At 39.3% G+C, this 18,444-nt stretch overlaps 1 protein-coding gene across 7 annotated transcripts in view; it reads left to right on the top strand.

The window, feature by feature from the left end:
• The window catches only part of bahcc1b (BAH domain and coiled-coil containing 1b), a 115,001-nt gene that overhangs the window by 26,839 nt on the left and 69,718 nt on the right, over nt 1–18,444 (top strand). The window contains exon 1 of one of the 7 annotated variants that reach the window (XM_061755571.1): nt 3,841–3,858. The exons of 1 other annotated variant lie outside the window; for it this stretch is intronic. The gene's annotated coding sequence lies outside the window, so the exon portion shown is untranslated. Of the gene's footprint in view, nt 1–3,840; nt 3,859–7,485; nt 7,725–17,941; nt 18,170–18,444 lie in introns of those variants that run through there. 5 more of the 7 variants (XM_061755573.1, XM_061755572.1, XM_061755566.1 and 2 more) reach the window with 5 other exon arrangements.

Raw genomic sequence — 18,444 nt, 5'->3', positions numbered from 1 at the left:
CTCTACCTACTGTAGAAATGGGGATCATTGGCCCAATATAACACACATAATAAACCAATTACTCCTCCCTACCTTAGCTTTGGGGCAATTAAAAGTTGAAAAACATTTTCTTTACATTGTCTGTGCTTCATATATCGCCTGTGTGTTTGATTGTTTTCTCATGTTGGTCAATGGAATATTCACACATGAACATTTGATCGCCTAAACTCTCTCAACTCCAAGTCATTCGTCACTGCTCATATTGTCACATTCACTTGGTCCCGTGATCAACATAGGGTGTGTGGGCGTGATTTTTTTGTATTCAATTTTGTAAACATTTTTTACACAGCGCAACAATTACCACATTTAAGATGACTTTCATCCTTATTGTTTTCACTCACCTGGTCTGCGTGGTTTGAAGTAGCGTATAACTGACCTTAATCTAACCTAGGGGCGGGCAAAGTATGGCCTGTGGGCCACATACGGACTGCTGTTGTTTTTTCACCGAGCATTTCCATTGTAATAGTTGTGTAATATTTGTTGCATTAATTTGGCAGTTTTTCCTAAAATTGTTTTTTATTCATCATTTTTCATGGCATACCACCAAACAAAAATGTTACAAAAAGTGAATGCACAGGTTAATTACTGTATGTACCTTCTGCCATCTAGCAGAAAAGCGTTTATTTGTTTTGCCTGTCATTATACGTCGCTGGCATAGATAGATGAACAAAGATACATTTGTTGTAAATAAATAATCATTTTCTGAGCAATTTAAGTGAAATTGGATAATTTTCACTTAATCTCTCACACCACACTCAAGTGGTTGGGAAAGGAATGGAAATTCCCTGTAAATTTGAAATTTTCCTGAAATAATTTAAATGATTGTCGCACCTTCCTAAAAAGAAGACAATTTATGTTGCACTTTCCTAAAGAGAAGTCAAATAATTGATTGCACTTTCCCAAAGATGAACTACTGATGTTGCACTTCCATAAAGAGAAGACAGACTTGCGGTATATCAGTTCACACTTTACTAAAAAGAAGACAAACAATTGATCCACTTTCCTAAAAATACGAGCTACACATTCTGCACTTACTTTACGAAAACAAACGAAATTATTGATGTTCCACTTTCCAAAAAAGGAATTTATTTTAACTCTTCATCATCCATTTCATTCAATTAGTTCGTTTGCACGCAAGCGGTCCGTTTTGCATTTTACTGCACCAAATGTGAACCCAACCGCAATCTTGAAAACCAAGGTACAGTTAGTACAAAACCGTGAACCGTTACACCACTCGCATTTATGCGGTTTCACCATTAGAACCAGCCCCCTGAATAGATTGATAAAGTATGCACAGTTAGTCTGTTTAGATTCTCAGTCATCCAGGTCATGGTTACTCGCAAAAGTCGAAAGGAGTCAACTGGACTCTTCTTGTTTGTTGAAACCAAGAAGAGTCCAGCTGCTTCAATTCAACAGTTTTATGCACAGTTAGGCAACAATCGACACCGCAAAAGGACTAGAGTAAAAGTGAGTTGACCCACTTTTTTAGTCCAAATGATGGTATCAGCCTTGAGTTGACCTCTGACCCTCCCACATGGCCACTGCAACACACACTTCCCTTATTCCTCGGCGAGACCCTGACCAAGATCTCATGATTGGCCCGGACCGGCCGCGCCGATCCGCGTGACGCTGCTGCAGATGTGGAGGGCAATGGCAGGGTGAATTCTAAAAGGGAGAAAAGATGTTTTTTATATTTTATTGTAATGATTGGAAGACTGCTTGGGGGGCGGGTGACATGGAGGACAAGTGGACTCGTCAGCAGACCGAGGAGGGGAGGGGGCTCACAAAGCTAGCTTTGTCACTGTTCCGGCTGCTCCATTAGCAGCTGCAATGTTAGAAAAAAAAAAAAAAAAAAAATGGAATGGATGGGTGACGGTATGGGTGGTGGGGAAGGGGTCTTATTGCCCCGGCTTGACATCAAAGTGATGTCTCTGTTTGTCTCTTGAGTACAATGCGTTTTAATGCTGCTGTGTCGAATATGCATATACGTACATGCCACATAACTCACAGAGACATACAGTGTGGTCGATCCGCTGTAAAAGGAACCACTGTGCGTCCTGTGATGTCATAGTCTTTTATGACACATTAGAAAATGTGTGGGAAAATGAGCGATTTTAGTGGACTGGCAAGAAGTCACATCCCAGGATGCTCTGCTGTCTTAGCTCACCCCTTTTGTGGCTGTGGCAACTATCCTATTGGGACTTCTAAAAACTTGTGTGTCTTGTGTACGGTGCGCACTTGCCTCTGAGGCAAGGAACCGCCACTCTCCAGAAATCACATGACCGTGTAAAAACTGTAGCGGCACCGTTTTCAAGTCCGGTGCCACCTTGAAGTGTTTGCCATTTGCCAAAAAAGAAGCTGCAAGCTAAAATTGGAACCAGAGGCAAGTTTAGCATCTGATTCTTAACCTATCACAGCTGTGTCACAGACACACACATACACGCACGCACACATAAATATCACATGTGCATGCATTCTCTCAGGGTTAGCAACAGTATTACAGCATATAGCAAACGACAAGTGTCAGATGTAAATCCCTTATATTTGTCTGAGTTTATCATGATCAACGGTAGTCACTGTAAACTGAAAATATAAACATTTTCTAAATTTGAAACACCACAGAGTGTTGTTAACAACCCTGCCTAGACATTCAGTATAACTACTCCCAATCATATATTCCTTATCCTCTGCGAGGAGCTGAGACGTCTATACTGTACGGACGTCCATGTACAGTATATCTGTCCGTCCATTTTATACTGTCCCCAGGTGGCCGAGGACAGTAGCACAATGATCATTCAATTGATGCAAAGTGTGACAAAACAGTTACATTATTTTTATTTCTATTTAATTATTTCATTACTGTATGTTTTTATAAAGTACAATATTAAAGAGTGCCATTTTTTTCTTTAAAAAACACATTAAATTTTTTTGTGGGAGGCTGGAACGGATTCATAGTGTTGATGATTTGAGATAAAAGTGATTTCAACACTACATAGTTTTCAGTCTTTGTACATTTTCAGCAATGATCGTCCAACATGCAAAATGTTTATAAAAACAAATCGTTGAATTCACTTACAGGGTCTTTAAAGCTTGTCCCAGAAATGTTTGTCTTTAAAAAAAAAAAAAAAAAAAAATCTAGTATTGTCTTCTCAGAAGCTGGCTTGTTTAGTGATGAATATTACAGATGTTTCCTGCGTAGATGTGCTTGCCGCATAATGATAAGGCCCACTGTGAATACGCTGGACATTTCAAGCCTTTCACAGCCTTCAAAGCCAAATCTTTCCTGCTCTGCGAAAAGGAATGGAATTCTACAAATATGTATTTATGTATGAGAACAACCTGATATGTGTAAGGACTACACCACTGAAGTATTTTTAGGAAACACAGCAAGAGAAAGAGAGAGGACTTTCGCGGTAAACGGGCCTTGGTCGAGATTGTTCTAATGAGGAGCAAAGGGTCGAGTTTCAGGGCTGCAGGCGTTCCGAGTTTGACTGAACGCACCACAATTGTTCCTCATCAGAGTTGAAATAGATGGATGGGGTGAGTATGTGGATGGCATCTATTTAACCATTCAGTCAGGGGTCAGGTTGAGCGTGTTCTCCTGTTACAGCTTGGTTGAAAAACAAGGATCGGGATGTGGTGAAGGGGGGGGGGCATTCAGATTATGACAGGAAGAAAACACGAGGAGCTTCCGTGAGCTCCAGCAGAGGAATTTTTAAGTCAAACAGATGTCTTAACGGGTCTGTCTGGAACGCTTGTCGAGCTTTCTGTTCTTGTTCAGTTTCTTGCCAAAAACTTCTGCAAGACGTGATATGATGGGTAGGTGAAGATTTCTGTAGTTTCTTTTTTTGAGAAATCACAAGCGTTTTTTAAAAAAAAATCATTTTAAGATGATTGCAAAGACAATAGGATGGAAATCACCGTTTATGTTTGAAGTGTCCATGAAACCAAACCAAAAAAGCTATACAAACGGGAACAAAATACAGTGGAACCTCAAGGGTGTAAAACAATTCATTCTGGGAAGCTGGTCGAACTCCAATTTGTCTGTAGAAACCTTTCCCATATTATTCCCTCAGGAAATAACATCCATCCATTTTCAACATCGCTTATCCTGGTTAGGGTTGCGGGACACTGGAGCCTATCCCAGCTGACTTTGGGCGAAAGGCGGACTACACCCTGAACTGGTTGCCGGCCAGTTGCAGGGCACATATAGAGGCGGACAACCATTCACACTCACATTCACACCGTCACTGAGTGGGAACTGAACACACGCTGCCCGTACCAAAGTCAGGCGAGTGTACCACTACACAATCAGTGACGGAAATAACATAATAATAATAATAATTTGAAGTAATATCTTAACGTTCCTGAAAAATGTCTGCTACAGCTAAAACCAGTGGCATGCAAAGAGGTAGGAGAGCAGGGCGGTGGCCCCCATGCATCCACCCATGGTGGGCATCCAAACGAGCTTTGGTGGGCGTCAATCGTATACATTAAAACTTGAAAAATGCTAAATTATGCATCAGGTACTGTGATAAAGCTTGACGGACACGAATATGGTGGCAAACATGCAGCGGCACCAGGAGGACTATATGTGCTGGGAGGGGAGTCTTTCTTGTTTTGTTATTTCTACTACTTCTTTTTAAGTTGTACTTATATTCATCCATCCATCCATTTTCTGTACCGCTTATCCTCACTAAGGCAGTGGTGATACTACCTGTGTCCTTTGCAATGTAGTGGTTCACTATTATCTTCAAATATAAATGGGCGAGGTTGATCTTGACACATTCCTCTCCTTTTCATCAATCATCATGACATAAAACCATTCAGAACGGTGTGTGTGTGTGTTCGCGCGCGCGCGTGTGCATGCATGCATGTGCGTGATGGCTTCGGTGTGCAGAATAGTTTCGTAGTTTCAATGGAGTAAGGTCTGCTTTGGACTAGAATGACTGCGTGAGCTTGGCAGGTTTATTTAAAAGGAGTTGCCTGTTGGGGCCTGTAAAGGACCAATTTAATTTTTTGGGGGGGAGATTCTATACGGTTAGATTTTCTTAGCCATTTTTCCTTTTCACTTTGTTATCATATCATGCTTGATTTGGCCCTGTAGACTGTGAGATGTCAAAAGGAATACTTTATATTTGTGTAGTGCACCGGTGCCTTGAGATCTCAATTCAACATTCCCCATTGAAAAGAATTGAAATGCCATGAGTCCGTTCCTACCTCCCCTGAAAAAAAGTGTTTTTAAAATAAGAAAAATACACTGCATCATTGTAATTTATAAAAACATACAGTAATGACTTAAATAAAATATAAAGAATGAAACCATTTTTGCCACATTTTTTTTCTTCATTTCAATGGACATTGTGTTGCTCCTGGTGTGTGCGCCTTGGCCACCTGGGGGCAGTATAATATAGACAGAGACACACAAAGAAGCATTTCATGACTAACTCAGTAAGCTGCAGTAAAAGTCATTTTTCACAGAGGATAAAGAATATATGCCTGTAAGTATTGTTCTATTGTGTCTCTACACGTGTTCCTACACTGTTAGTTTTCAAATATCCGTTACTTAACGGGTTATGACACTGCGACACTGAAGGTATTTGTTAACTCTTCAATAGCATTTTTCATTGTTTGTTAGCATTAAGCTAAACTGACTTTTCTAAGGCAAAGCGATGTCTTTGTTTTAAAAACACGTGCAATTGTCCTTGTTAGATGTTTTGTTTGACAGTAAACTTCAAGTGGGAGTGGCAATAAACAGCTTGAAACCTCTTTTTGTTTAATTGTTCACTATCTGCCAAACTGCTGCTTGTTGTGAGTTGACTTGAGTCCACTGCCACCATACAGTGCTCTTATCACAAATTTTTGCTTTCAAGTTAAAGAAAAAAAAACGACAGCTTGTATCTCAAAAACTCATAAGTCGGGTTACTCGTATCAAGGCACCACTGTATAACCAATTTGAAGCCTGTAGAAGATAGTCCAGTCATAATGTACAGAAATGTGGTCAATTCTACAGTTTCCTACTAAATTTTCACAAGAACACTTTGAAACTGTTGTCTTGTGGTTACTGTTGGTCACAAACAGTACAACAACTGGCCATCACTTCATGAGCATAAACAATTCTATCTTTTACAAAAATGTTTTGACCCTGACAGGGATTAATTTGGCAATATGTTGTTTCCTGTGGAGTAGAACTGCACTGCATCATGTGGAGAGTGTGTCTAATAATTTAACTCGTTCGTGCACAAAAATTGAAAACAAATTGTCAGTTTGCTCCAGTGCAAAAGTCGAACTAAACCCCACCATTACATCATCGAATTCCGATCAATTTGAATTATACTGGAGGAAACCAGTTTCTCTTTTTTTTTGTGCGTGTGTTTTGTTTTTTTTTGTATGGGAACTGCAACCCGAATATTGAAACGCAGTCGCCCCCCCTCGTTAATGCATGTACACATCCCGGGCCTCTCGGCACGCTCCTGTGTTCCGGACGTGGCCACGCAGGGGTTAACGTGATGGTGACGTGGTGCTGTTGGAGCGGTGACCCCGCGGGGGCAGCTGGCGGGGGCTACAATAGAGAAAGAAGGCGGGGTGTGGGTGTACGGGGGGTGGGTTACTGTTTTGAAAATGCAGGGAGGAAGAAGAGTGCAACGAACACCTCATTTCTTTCAATGATTTCCCTGCTCGTCGTTTGTTTTACGCCTCCACTTACCCGGCACGTAAAACTGGCCGACGAGTGGAAATTGTTTGCGTTTTTTTTTCTTTTTCTTTTTTTAATTTTCAGTTTTTTAACGGCACGACTGTTGGCAATCATTACGATGCGGCAGAGCAGGGTAACACACACAAACACACTCACTCTCTCGCACCCGCTCCCTCTCGACGCGTGAGGCAAATTCACTTTTACGCACAAACTTGTCCGGACCGCTTGGAAGTGATCAAAGGCTGCGGGGCTGCAAGTGCGTGGAAAATGCCGTGGACTTTAACGCCCGTGCTAAATGTTTATAGTTCTCCTCCAATTGGACCAGCGTGTACGTGTCTACGTCCAAAATGCTTGTAAAAGCTTATGTATCGGGGGTTTGCTTTGTCTTTAACGATGGCTGCACTATGACCTCCAGACAGAAGTTAGATCTATCACTGGGTAAACTATTAATAAAGAAATGACATGTGGAGTGGTGACTTTTGTTAAAGCATCCACGAAGAGTGATGCGCAAATGTACATGTTTCATGCATGAGGGGTGTGCGTGGAATGATAGTTTTAGGCCTTGTGAACCTAGATCCGGAACAACTTTAATCATATTCGCAAACAAAACGATACTGCTTAATATTTGCCGGCAGGAGTGGAAGTGGGTGTAACTCTCACCATGATGTGCCTTTGCCACCTCCCATGATTTAAAAAAAAAAAAAAAAAAAAAAAAAAAAAAAGCAGAAAGACGAGAAGGTAGAGGAGTTAGATTCTGTCTTGCCATTGCTCCTATTGTGTGAGAGAGCGTGACATAAATGTACTAGTGCACGGGCGTCACGGAGCCCCGCGTCCTCAGGATCCGGTGGGGAAAATCTCACGGCGTATTTAAACTCAACAGAAGACGTGAGGAAGTGGAACTATTTAAGTTTGAGGTGATTTGCACTGGCTTTCTGGATAGTTAGTTGATGCAACTTTAAAGTTTTGTAAAGACAAGAAGCTGTTTTTATAGGTAGGTGTTTTATACTTGTTTTTGTTAAAATGGAGATTGAAGTCGACTTACTAGACATAAGATTTTTTGTTAACGTGTTTAAATTAGCATGCGTAATTACAGTTACAACTCGACATTGTGCGCTTCCAATAACTGAACAGGATTTGTATTTATTTTTTTTGCATTTCAGCATTTAATTTTAAATGGTTGCCAATTAAGTCAATGCAAATGGACGGATGGACGTTCTATGGCTCTTACGTGACAAATTTGTCTTGGAAATCGAGTAACTGTTGGAAGGTTTATCAATTTGGGGCCTCTCGAGGGCAATGTGGTGTCACGGAGTGGCGCGTACACACCGATTCAACCATGTCAAATGTGCTCTCCCTTTTGAGTTTGCATCATATAGGCTTGGCACAAGCTTGTGTTACACCAAGCTATTTATCTGCATCTCACTCTCACACAAACACAGACACACGCACAGACGCACACGTTATCGTAACTATCACAATGCACACCACCACTTCCCTCAGCCTAATTTTGACCAGCTAGTCAACATCACTTCGTGTTTGTTCTTAAACAACAATACAGTAATTGTCCCTCCAAAAAGTGGAGATACAAACCTCCGGAATAATCAATATCAAACACACATTTTTTATTTAGTTATTTATTAAACTGAATGAGGCAGTATACAGAGCAGAGGGCATGATACAAAATCTATTTTATTGTACAATTTACAGTAAAAAGATGATCATTATTTAGTTTATATGTATTGGTACAATTCATTAAAAAACACTAAGGCTGTCTACTCAAAATGATGCCAATCATCATCAACATAATGGAATGAATAATAGCAATGATAATGCATTATTCAGAACCGTATTACTTAATGCGTGGATAAAGAAATGCAAAATTCTGCTAATTTTGATCCGGTATGTGCAGTTTGGTCAGACCAAATTCTCCATGATGCATTTTTGAAAATATATCAAAAGGATATAAAAGTTCAGGATAAGCTTATTCGGGATTTTATGATTATTTTAATCTTCTGTACAGTCAACATGGTGATTGAGTAATTTCCTGATACATTTGTATACAGTTCAGTTGTATTTAACTTATAATAAGTACAATACATTTGCATTTGATCTTTTAGAATTGTTTTCAAACATTTAGGTACAATATTTACTCTTGTATAATGCATTTTAATTGAATCATTTAAGTACAGTTTTTCCCATTCAAGCACAGTGTTACTGTTCAAACTGTCCATAACGTTACGGTGGATTATCTTTTTTTTTAATCCAGTATAATACATTTAAGTGCAGTTCAGTTGTATTTAACTTACATTTGCATTTAATCTTTTAGAACAATTTATTTTCCAACTTTTATTTAGGAACAATATTTACTTATGTGCAAATCAAATCATCATTGAAGTAATTTTTTTATTATCCTATAGTTACGCACAATGTTAATATTCAAACTGTGCATCATGTTACGGTGGCTTATTTTGATTTATCGAGTATAGTACATTTAAGTGCAGTCCATTTGTATTTAACTTTTAAGTATATTTGCATGTAATCTTTTGGAACCATTTATTTTCAAACTTTAATTTAGGTACAATACATTTTAATGGAAGCATTAAGTATAGTCTCCCCTATATTTAAGTGGTTTTAATGTTTCAATTGTCCATAATGTTACAGTGGGTTACAATAATATTCACTATAATTTCAGGAATAAAGCCTGTGCCTTGTTTCTGGCCTTCTACACTACTGCATTTTAATGTTAGTCATGATGGTGATTCTTGGAGCGTAGTATTTTTCTGAGGTTCTACGTTTTGTAAAAAGTTTGACAACCACTGCTGTAAAGTGAAAGTTTCCTAAAATTAATTTCTAATGGATCCACTAAATCACAGAGGGTGAGTTATGCAAAAAGCTTTTGTTGAGATAATTCAAAGACTCTTCCAAAAATGAGTGTTGTGTTGCACAGGGTCATGTGACCTTTTGACCCCATGGTGGCCTATAGAGTGCTAAATCCAACCTAAACATTCCTGGACATTTTAGAATTTAGCAAAACATGTTTGTAATCTTCAGTTAAGACACTCGAGTGAGTTTTATTTTCTTTACATTCTACCCCACGAGAAAATCTTCGTGAAATGTCGTGAGTAGTTTATTTGTTCACTTCATGCAAACCAGAAATATCATCGCATTTTCAAATTTAGTGTTGAGTTTACCATGTAAACACATGCAAGACAACACGCTATGGCCATAAATCGTAACGATAATTACAGCCTCTACCTGCATGTTTTGATAGCCCATAAATAGATGCTGGTGTCGTCTCCACACAGGCCTGGAGCTGATTACAGTTGGATATATATCTGTGTGACAGGTACTAATTTGGCGCCCAACCGTTCCCCACGTTCTACCACCATCTATCTCTTCTTCATCATCTTCATCCAAAGGACAGACGTTACGAATTTCCTTTTCATTTGTCTGCATGATCACAAGCAGCAGCATGGATCCCAGGAAAGGTCACCTTGTGTTTGCGTCCAGTCATGTCTTTTCATTGTTGCGTGTTGGGGGCGATATTTACAGTGTCGGCCATCGGAATAGTACAAAAATGATGCCGTCTAGCCCTGTTTTTTCACACTCGAGGCTTTTTCAGTAATCGAATGTCTCTTGTCTCATGAAATGGCCGGACCACTTTGAGGGGAGCCCGCTCCCAAATGAACGGCTGTGTTTGGTAATTCTATCAGAAATAGGGGACGACTGCCTTTCCTTGACTGGCACCCGTGGAGTTGGCTCCCCCCATTTGGACCTCCTTTAAATCCGGCATGTTTCCCACTGGCTGTGAATTATGACTTTTTAAAGGGGTCTTTTTTAGATGTTTCAAAAAGTTTGGTCATTTAATATTAAGGGTGGCTGGCATGGCATTTAAGCCACTTGCTGGTAATGTGCAGGAAATATTTTATTCGCCTACTTCCAGAAAGTATATGTGGAGTTGAATGGCTCAATAGAGACTGTGTGTGTGTGTGTGCGCGCGTGTGTGTTTGTACCGTACTGCATCATACTCATGAAGAAGTGTTTCTAGGGTTTTTTTTTCTAGCTCCATTACAGAGGCAAAATATTACGAACATCATAGTTGATCTAGGAAATTGATGCTTCGAGACATTGTCATTGTCTCTGCATACACACTCACTAGCTACTTTATTAGGTACATCTGCACAATCTGATCCAATACAAGAGACGCGTCAAAGATTGAAATGTTATTTTTGTAGTGGACTATATTGTAATGAAAGTCGAGTCTAAGTGGATTAATCGCTAATGCCGATATTGTTTTCAGCACAGTACAGCGGTCTCCAAAACTTTTCGCACCACAGACCGATTTCACGTTAAGACATATTTCAACTGACTGCATAGAAATAAATTAATTCATTAATACAACTCACCAATATGCCGAGTCCTCTGTAAATTGGCCGATTGGAAGAGGAGATGCCAAAAATCATACAATTAACGATTAGTCGACTTCATTTTAAACGTCGATGCGGAGTAGTAAAGTTGACTAGTCGATTAATTGGTTCGACCCCTATTTGGGAGGCTAAATATTCTGAACACCATCGTACATCTACCATTTAACATGCTTCAGCATGCTCATATATAGACGGACCTTCTACCCTCACTGGCCAATTTGTTAGGTATATCATCTGCACAATCTAATGCAATCTAGTACAAAATAAGATGTAGTAGATGTATTAATTAAACATTGTGATACTGGGAGCCATTTCTAAGCTTATGTTGGGCTTTATTATATTTGTTGGAGTTGTCTTAATACATTTCACAGCTCTTGTATTGGCTGGCATTTTATAACTTAAGTTGTACCCAATGGTAGCCCCGTGCTACTTCTAATGTTTTGATTGTGTATCGGGGCAAAATATCAGATGCACCTCTCAGTGCAGTTTTCCACTAATTAAAACGATGGGTAAAAGTAATCTTTTTAAGAAGTGAGAGTGCACTATGTTTTAATTCAAATGTACTTTATTGAGTAACCATCTTGGCGTGCTCTACCGAGCTACACTGCAGACGAGCAGCCCAGGACATGCAGGAGTGTGAGGAGGAGAAGAGCAAGCCCCTATAGAATAGAAAGCCGCGAGGGGAAGGTGGAAAGTGTCAGTCAGGGACGCTTCACTGCTTGAGGACAATCCGAGCGCAGGACCGCTCTGTTTCAAGAGCAATCAGTCAATCCGCATTAATTATCCCGCAACCCCCCCCCCCAGCTGCCCACCCACCCCAACCCCCGGCACGCGGGATCTGGGACGCAGGGACATACAAAAACACACACACACACACATAACCACCACGTTTTAGGTGAAAAAAAACGATAATAGATATCTAATAAAATATATTGGGATTCGGTGTTAATTTCTCCTTTTTGGGATTAGGTTTGGAAAAATTCTCTATGTAAGTAATGAGATGTTTAAATGTAAACCAATATGACTGCAACAATTGTAAGACTTTCATTGTTTTTTCATCAACATTTTTTGCATTCACTATTTAGTAAATCTGTATACAAACAATCTTCTGGGTGGGATAAACTTTATTTCCCATGTGCTCCTGTACTGTATACAGTGCAGTTTACAAGGTGAATGGTTTGACTGATATGCAAATTACATAGTGATGTATATGCATTTTTTTAACCTCCCGAGGCCTATAAGATTGTAATTCAATGTTGATTTCAATTTTTTTTAGGATTAGATTTTGACCAAATTGTCACCATACAAGTAATAAAATGTTAAAATATAATTGAATATATTAGAATATCACTATTCTTACTATCTTTATACTATATCCTTATCTCATATACAGTATCTTGTGTATCTATATCGCTTACTAACATACGTCACCATTATTTTACCTGCACATTTGCAATAACATTCTATGGCATTAATTAAATGTTCTAATCTACAGTATCACTAATTTTAATTTATCAAGATGAAATTCTATTTACCCTCTGCTGTATATTTTTGTTTTGCACAGCACACTCAGTACCGTCTCACTTTATTAATTAGCATTCACTGACTTATTATGCTGTATATAAACAATTTGGGGGATGAAGAAAATGTTGTTTTCATCTATACTGTATGTACATTTTTAACTTCTGACCTATAAAATTGGGATGTGTTTTAATGATATTTTTCCTTTATTAGGATTCAATTTGGACCAAATCATCAGACAAGTAATTCATGTAAAGGAATATGGAAGAATATCACTATTCTTTCATCAGCATATTTACAAAAAAAATTTTTTATTCAGCGTTATTTAATGCCGTGAATTATATACTGTAGCCATGCAACTTTGGAGATGAATTAAGTTTCACTTGCCATGTGCAGCTGTAACCAATTCTGGCTGCACAACCATGCAGTTTGCACTGTGAACATTTTTTACTCATATGCAAATTGCATACTGTATGTGCATTTTTTTAACCTCTGGAGACCTATATGATTGGGATGAGGGAGTCAGTGGTTTTTTTGGGTGGGATTTTGACCGAATATGTTGGAGATGGTAAAATGTAAAAAAAAAAAAAAAAGAAAAAAAAAAATTATGTATGACTATCACTATTTTTTTCCATCTGTGCTTTTGCAATTACTGCTGTCCTGAAGGCCTATACAAACAAGTTTGGGACTGAAGTAAACTTTATTTTCCATGTGCTGATGTGACAAATTCTGGCTGCACACATTATACCGTGCACTTCACATTTTATATGCGGCAAATTATATAGCCGTATATAGCAAATTACATATATGCAGCATTATATATATATATACAGTAAGTGCAACGTTACGGAATTCTCGATGCTATTTCAATAGGCAAACAGGGCAAAGATGATCTAATTATAGGCCTAATAAATCTACTCCCACCACTACATTTTCTTTAAATTACAGGCCTATATGTAATTAATTTTCCGATAAAATCATGTTCTTCACTAGCAAGGCACATACAGTGTATAAAGTCATCATGTGGTTGTACGGATATCTACTGTAGTGTTTTGTTTGGGCTCGGACCAAAGCAAATGATACGTTCACGTCTGTTTCCGTTTGTCAGGACATCAAATGGTATAAATATGAATTAAATATATTAATTACAGCGGCTAAAATGTCGAATTATTTTTGAGATGCAAAAAAAAAAAAAAAAGAAAGAAAGAAAAGCAAACACGTGCACTTCCTAATCGTGGCGAATCTAAAGTGTCTGTAGAATGTACAGCGCGCTTGAACAGCAACATCTCTACGTCGTTGAATCTTCTCTGGAGCACATTTCGGTCGAGAATGTCAAGGGTGTGTGGGAGCAGCAGGCCTACACGACTCACTTTGAAAAGTGGCCACCATCCTTCGTCCACTCGCACAAAACTTTTGGTGGGACCCCCGCGCGTTCAGTCAGCTCCTTCCCGGTTCCGCGTCGCCGTGTTCTCCTCTTCGTTCCCTAAACACAAACTTGCTGTTGGTTGTTCTTGCACCGAGCCCCTCTACATTTCATTCGGCGTGTAATTTCCCCCCTTTTTACGGTATTCTCTTTGATTTAGTCACTCTTGACTCTCCTTTTGCTCTGGGGGCCAACCGGGGTTTCGTTAGGGGGGCCTTGAAACGGCTCCTCCTTATCTCCTTTCATCGTTCGGCGCGGGTCGCCTTGAAACCGCGGGGGCAGTAATTGCTTTTTTCAGGCAGCCCAGTGCGGACTGGCCAGCAGCCAATCAGAGCCTTGTTTACACTCTGCGATGGACAGCGCCTTGGCAGCGTGCCAGCCAATCGGGACGCGCGTTAGTGGCCCCAGCCTCGTTAACCCTTCAAGTGCCAGTGTAAACAAAGCCGGACGCGAATACTGTATTAGCTTCTCGCAGCTCATGTATTTCGACGTGGAAACATACAAGGCCATATCCTTCCACTTTTAATGGGCTAAATACCTCAAGCATAGGGAGAGCTGACCCCGAGTACAGTGGTGTAGAAGGCACCTTGTGTCTGCGCGTATGTGTCTCACAGCCCGACGGACATTAAAACGGCAAACTTAAACTTTACGTTACCAATGCAGACACCCACCCATATGTGTCAAATGATAAGAGGTATTTAAATAGAACTACAGATGCTTGTTTATGAAAAAGACTGGTAAAAGTACAAGTACTGTTCATAACTGTCCCCTACTAAGTAAAAGTTCAAATAAAAAAGTAGGTTACAGACTCCGAAATGGCCTTAAAGGAGATTTTCTTTTTTTTTTTTACTCTCAATGATGTACAATTAATACTTGTTTTGACACAATAGAAAAAAAAGACTATTGCACGAAATAGTTTCCCTCGTTTATTAAGTTTTATAGCGCTCGTACTGTAAAGACAAATAAACTAGCTGGCTTAAGGTTTTATGCATCAAAACGTGTTCCATTAGCTTTGACAACAAATAAATGCTAAATTAGCTAGTGATAACTTTAAAAAAATAATAATAATTTGACTTGTACGTGTTTTTCCAGAGTAGAATGCCAGAAGCTGGTGGTTTTTAGAGCTAGCACAAGACACAGCGCATTCGCCACAAATTATTCTTGGAGCTGACAATATTAAGTAATTGTCTTAAATAAGGCCATGGATGGTGAATATCTTTGCCAAATCTGTTACGTCATTGTAGTTAACGCTCCCCGGTTCACGTTTTTTTACACTTTATAAGTCCCCAAGATCTCAATCAAAATCTCAACGGCAGTTGACGTCTTTTTTCATGTGGAGGTTGGAAAAAAGTATCTAGCCTCAGATGGAGTTAAGGTAAAAAAATAAAATAAAATAAAAACAACAGAAAAAGGAATTCAAGTACACAGACCTGAAACATCTACTTATAAGTACAGTAAGTAAGTATATATTTTTCATTCCTGCCCGCCACTGCAAATGATCACATAACCAATACCATTGTCGTTAATGTAAATATGTTATTTTAGTTGAATTCTTTTTAAGTTGTCAACATGAAGTTGTCATACTCGGTACACCTGTGCACTAGAATTTCATGAAATGAGATCAGAATCAAAATCTTAATTATTGGCCAAGCACACACAAGGAATTTGTCTCCTTTGAAAAAACTGCACAGGTGTCAAACTTAAGGCCCGTGGACCACAACTGGCCTACACGTCATTTTACATGGATTGTGAACGTTTGGCACAGCTGTTCAATGATTGATGGTAATAATAATTTAGATTTATATATAGTGTTTTTCAAGGGACGCAAGGATGCTTAAGACTAACTCATGGGCTAATTAAAATGTTAAATAAATTAGGAGCGGACGCGTAGCCAGCGATGGCCACCGTCTGATGGCCGGCTTGAGAGCAAACAGCAGGGTGATGGAAGATTCCAGTAGAGGTCAGACAGGCAGGCGAGGCTCCTTGTGGTGTTGATGCCAGAGAAGGCAGGGTGGTAAATTTCTCAAGATAATGCAAAGAAAGGTCTGGATCGATTTTGGCAGTGGTGAAAGTTAACAGCTACTGCTTTGTCATGCGGAGAGATGTTTCTAATACTGTATTTATTTATTTTATTTTTTAAAATTTTGCGAGGTTAAATGAAAACCTCTGTTTACCTCTCAGTGAGGTGCCGTACTCTTTGGAAACAGGAACCACAATCATAAACATACAGTACTGATAAACAAATCAAAATCAGTACTGTTGTATGTGACCAGGAATTAAATTGGTTCATTGTTGATCAAGTCATTGCAACTGACATTGTTATGGAAACTATTTTATATTATTGTATTTTATGCCTAATATACAAACATAGAAGATTAGTATCTTTGTAAACAATTGTATTGAACTGCATTGTTGGTTCATTTCTTTCTTTTTTTCTTTCTTTCTTTCTTTCTTGAATCAATGTTTTTCCTTGTGTGGCGCATTTCAAGAGATATCAAAACTCTAAATAGACTAAAAGCCTTAAATGTAATTGCATAAATGAAGTGATTGGCAGTAGATTGATAAAGTATGCACGATTAGTTTGTCTAGCTTCTTAGTCATCGAGGTCATGGTAATCTGCCCCTCCCCGAAAATATCATTTAATAATAATTTTCAGACCAATTAATGAAATAGAGTAGAACTTTGCCACTGTTACAAGAACAATGAAAATCAGGTGGCATCTCACACTTTGCAGCACACACACAACACACAATTTTCAAAACCATAGTTATTCACAGGATACACTATTTTTCTCGTTTGGGAGTATGTTAATAATAATACTTAATAATTATTAGTATATAGTAGCCTAAGCTGTTTTTATTTACATTTAAAATTTAAGTAAGTCAAAATACGTGACATTACATAATTTTGCTTGACAGACCTGACGGTTGGGAATCACTGCACTATAGCCACACACTTTCATCGCAGGCCACATTGTTCTACATATTTTAAAAAAAAAATATTTGAAATCAGAAGTCATGTAATTGTGGCAAACAAATATTTTTGTATACTGTACACTCAAGTCCAATTTATATTTAATGTAGGGAACTGGTGAAAATAAATGCTTATAAAACCATAAATGAACAACACAAATTTCCATAGAATTGTATTTAAAAAAATTTAAAAAAAAGTAAAATATTTTATTTTTATTTTTTTTACCAGAAAGAAAAAAATCCATTGCACAGAAAACTTGAAGTGGACACTTTTTCTCTAGTGGGCCGCACAATAGGATGTGGCGGGCCGGATCTGGCCCCCGGGCCTTGAGTTGACACGACCTCTCCGTTATGTAGTAAACGTGCAATGGAAAGAGAGTTAGCTGGACTACAGTAGAGGCACGTGCAATACAGAAGAGAATAGTTGAGAATTTAGCAGGCCTCGTAGTGCTCGTGGCCATGCATGGTGCTCGCAGAAGGGCTTCAAATCAAACCCTGAGCCATTTCCCTCCTCGATTCCAGCAACGTCCTCATTGGCTCGGATGGACAGCCAATGGTGACGCGTGCTTACCGATGACTGGGAGGGAGGATGCTTGTATGTGTGTGTGTGTAGAGAAACCTAGGGTGGAGTAAGGGCGGATGGAAGGGTGGTGGTGGTGGTGAGGGGGGGGCGTGTGGTGCGATGGTGGGGGCGCCTCACGGGCACGCTTTCACATTGTCGTCCTCAAACCAGTAGGCGCGCGCGTTCACCCTCCCTGCACACAGACTTCCCCCCCCCCCCCTACCCCACCACCACCACCCCCCCTCCCACCATCCACCCTCCTCCTCCTCCTCCCGGCGTGTCTGAGTCCCCGGCTGCATGAACGGTTCTCGATTCACTACAAGCTACGAACTTCTACGGCGCGTCTGTGCCATACCTCCAGTGAGTGCACAGCACAGTGTGCAGCAGCAGCAGCATAGGATGTAATCAATCCCACATGTTTCATCTCTGCGACTCGGGGATTTTCACTTTGTATGATTTTTTTCCCCCTTTTTCGTCTGCGATACTCTTCCTTTTAGCCACCACTCGCCATACAAGGGATATAAGTTACTAGTAAGTAGCAAATATGTTTTCTGTTTTATTTCTCATCATCACTAATGTGACTCTTTTCTGGCTGGCATGATAGGATCGTTTAAATGCAACATTTCGATCAGACTAGGGTGCTTTGTATTTTAAAAAAAATTATTATACAATATAATACAATATTTAGTTGTACATTAAAATTGACCGACTCTTGCCTTAATAATATTGTTTTTAAAGGGGTTATAACAAAAAAAGTGAGTCTTACAGTACAGTATTGTCGATTTCTCCTGTTACTTTAAGACTAT

Source organism: Phyllopteryx taeniolatus, chromosome 19 (assembly GCF_024500385.1).
Source record: "Phyllopteryx taeniolatus isolate TA_2022b chromosome 19, UOR_Ptae_1.2, whole genome shotgun sequence".
Lineage (NCBI taxonomy): Eukaryota > Metazoa > Chordata > Actinopteri > Syngnathiformes > Syngnathidae > Phyllopteryx > Phyllopteryx taeniolatus.
This window is presented reverse-complemented; position numbering and strand designations above follow the sequence as displayed.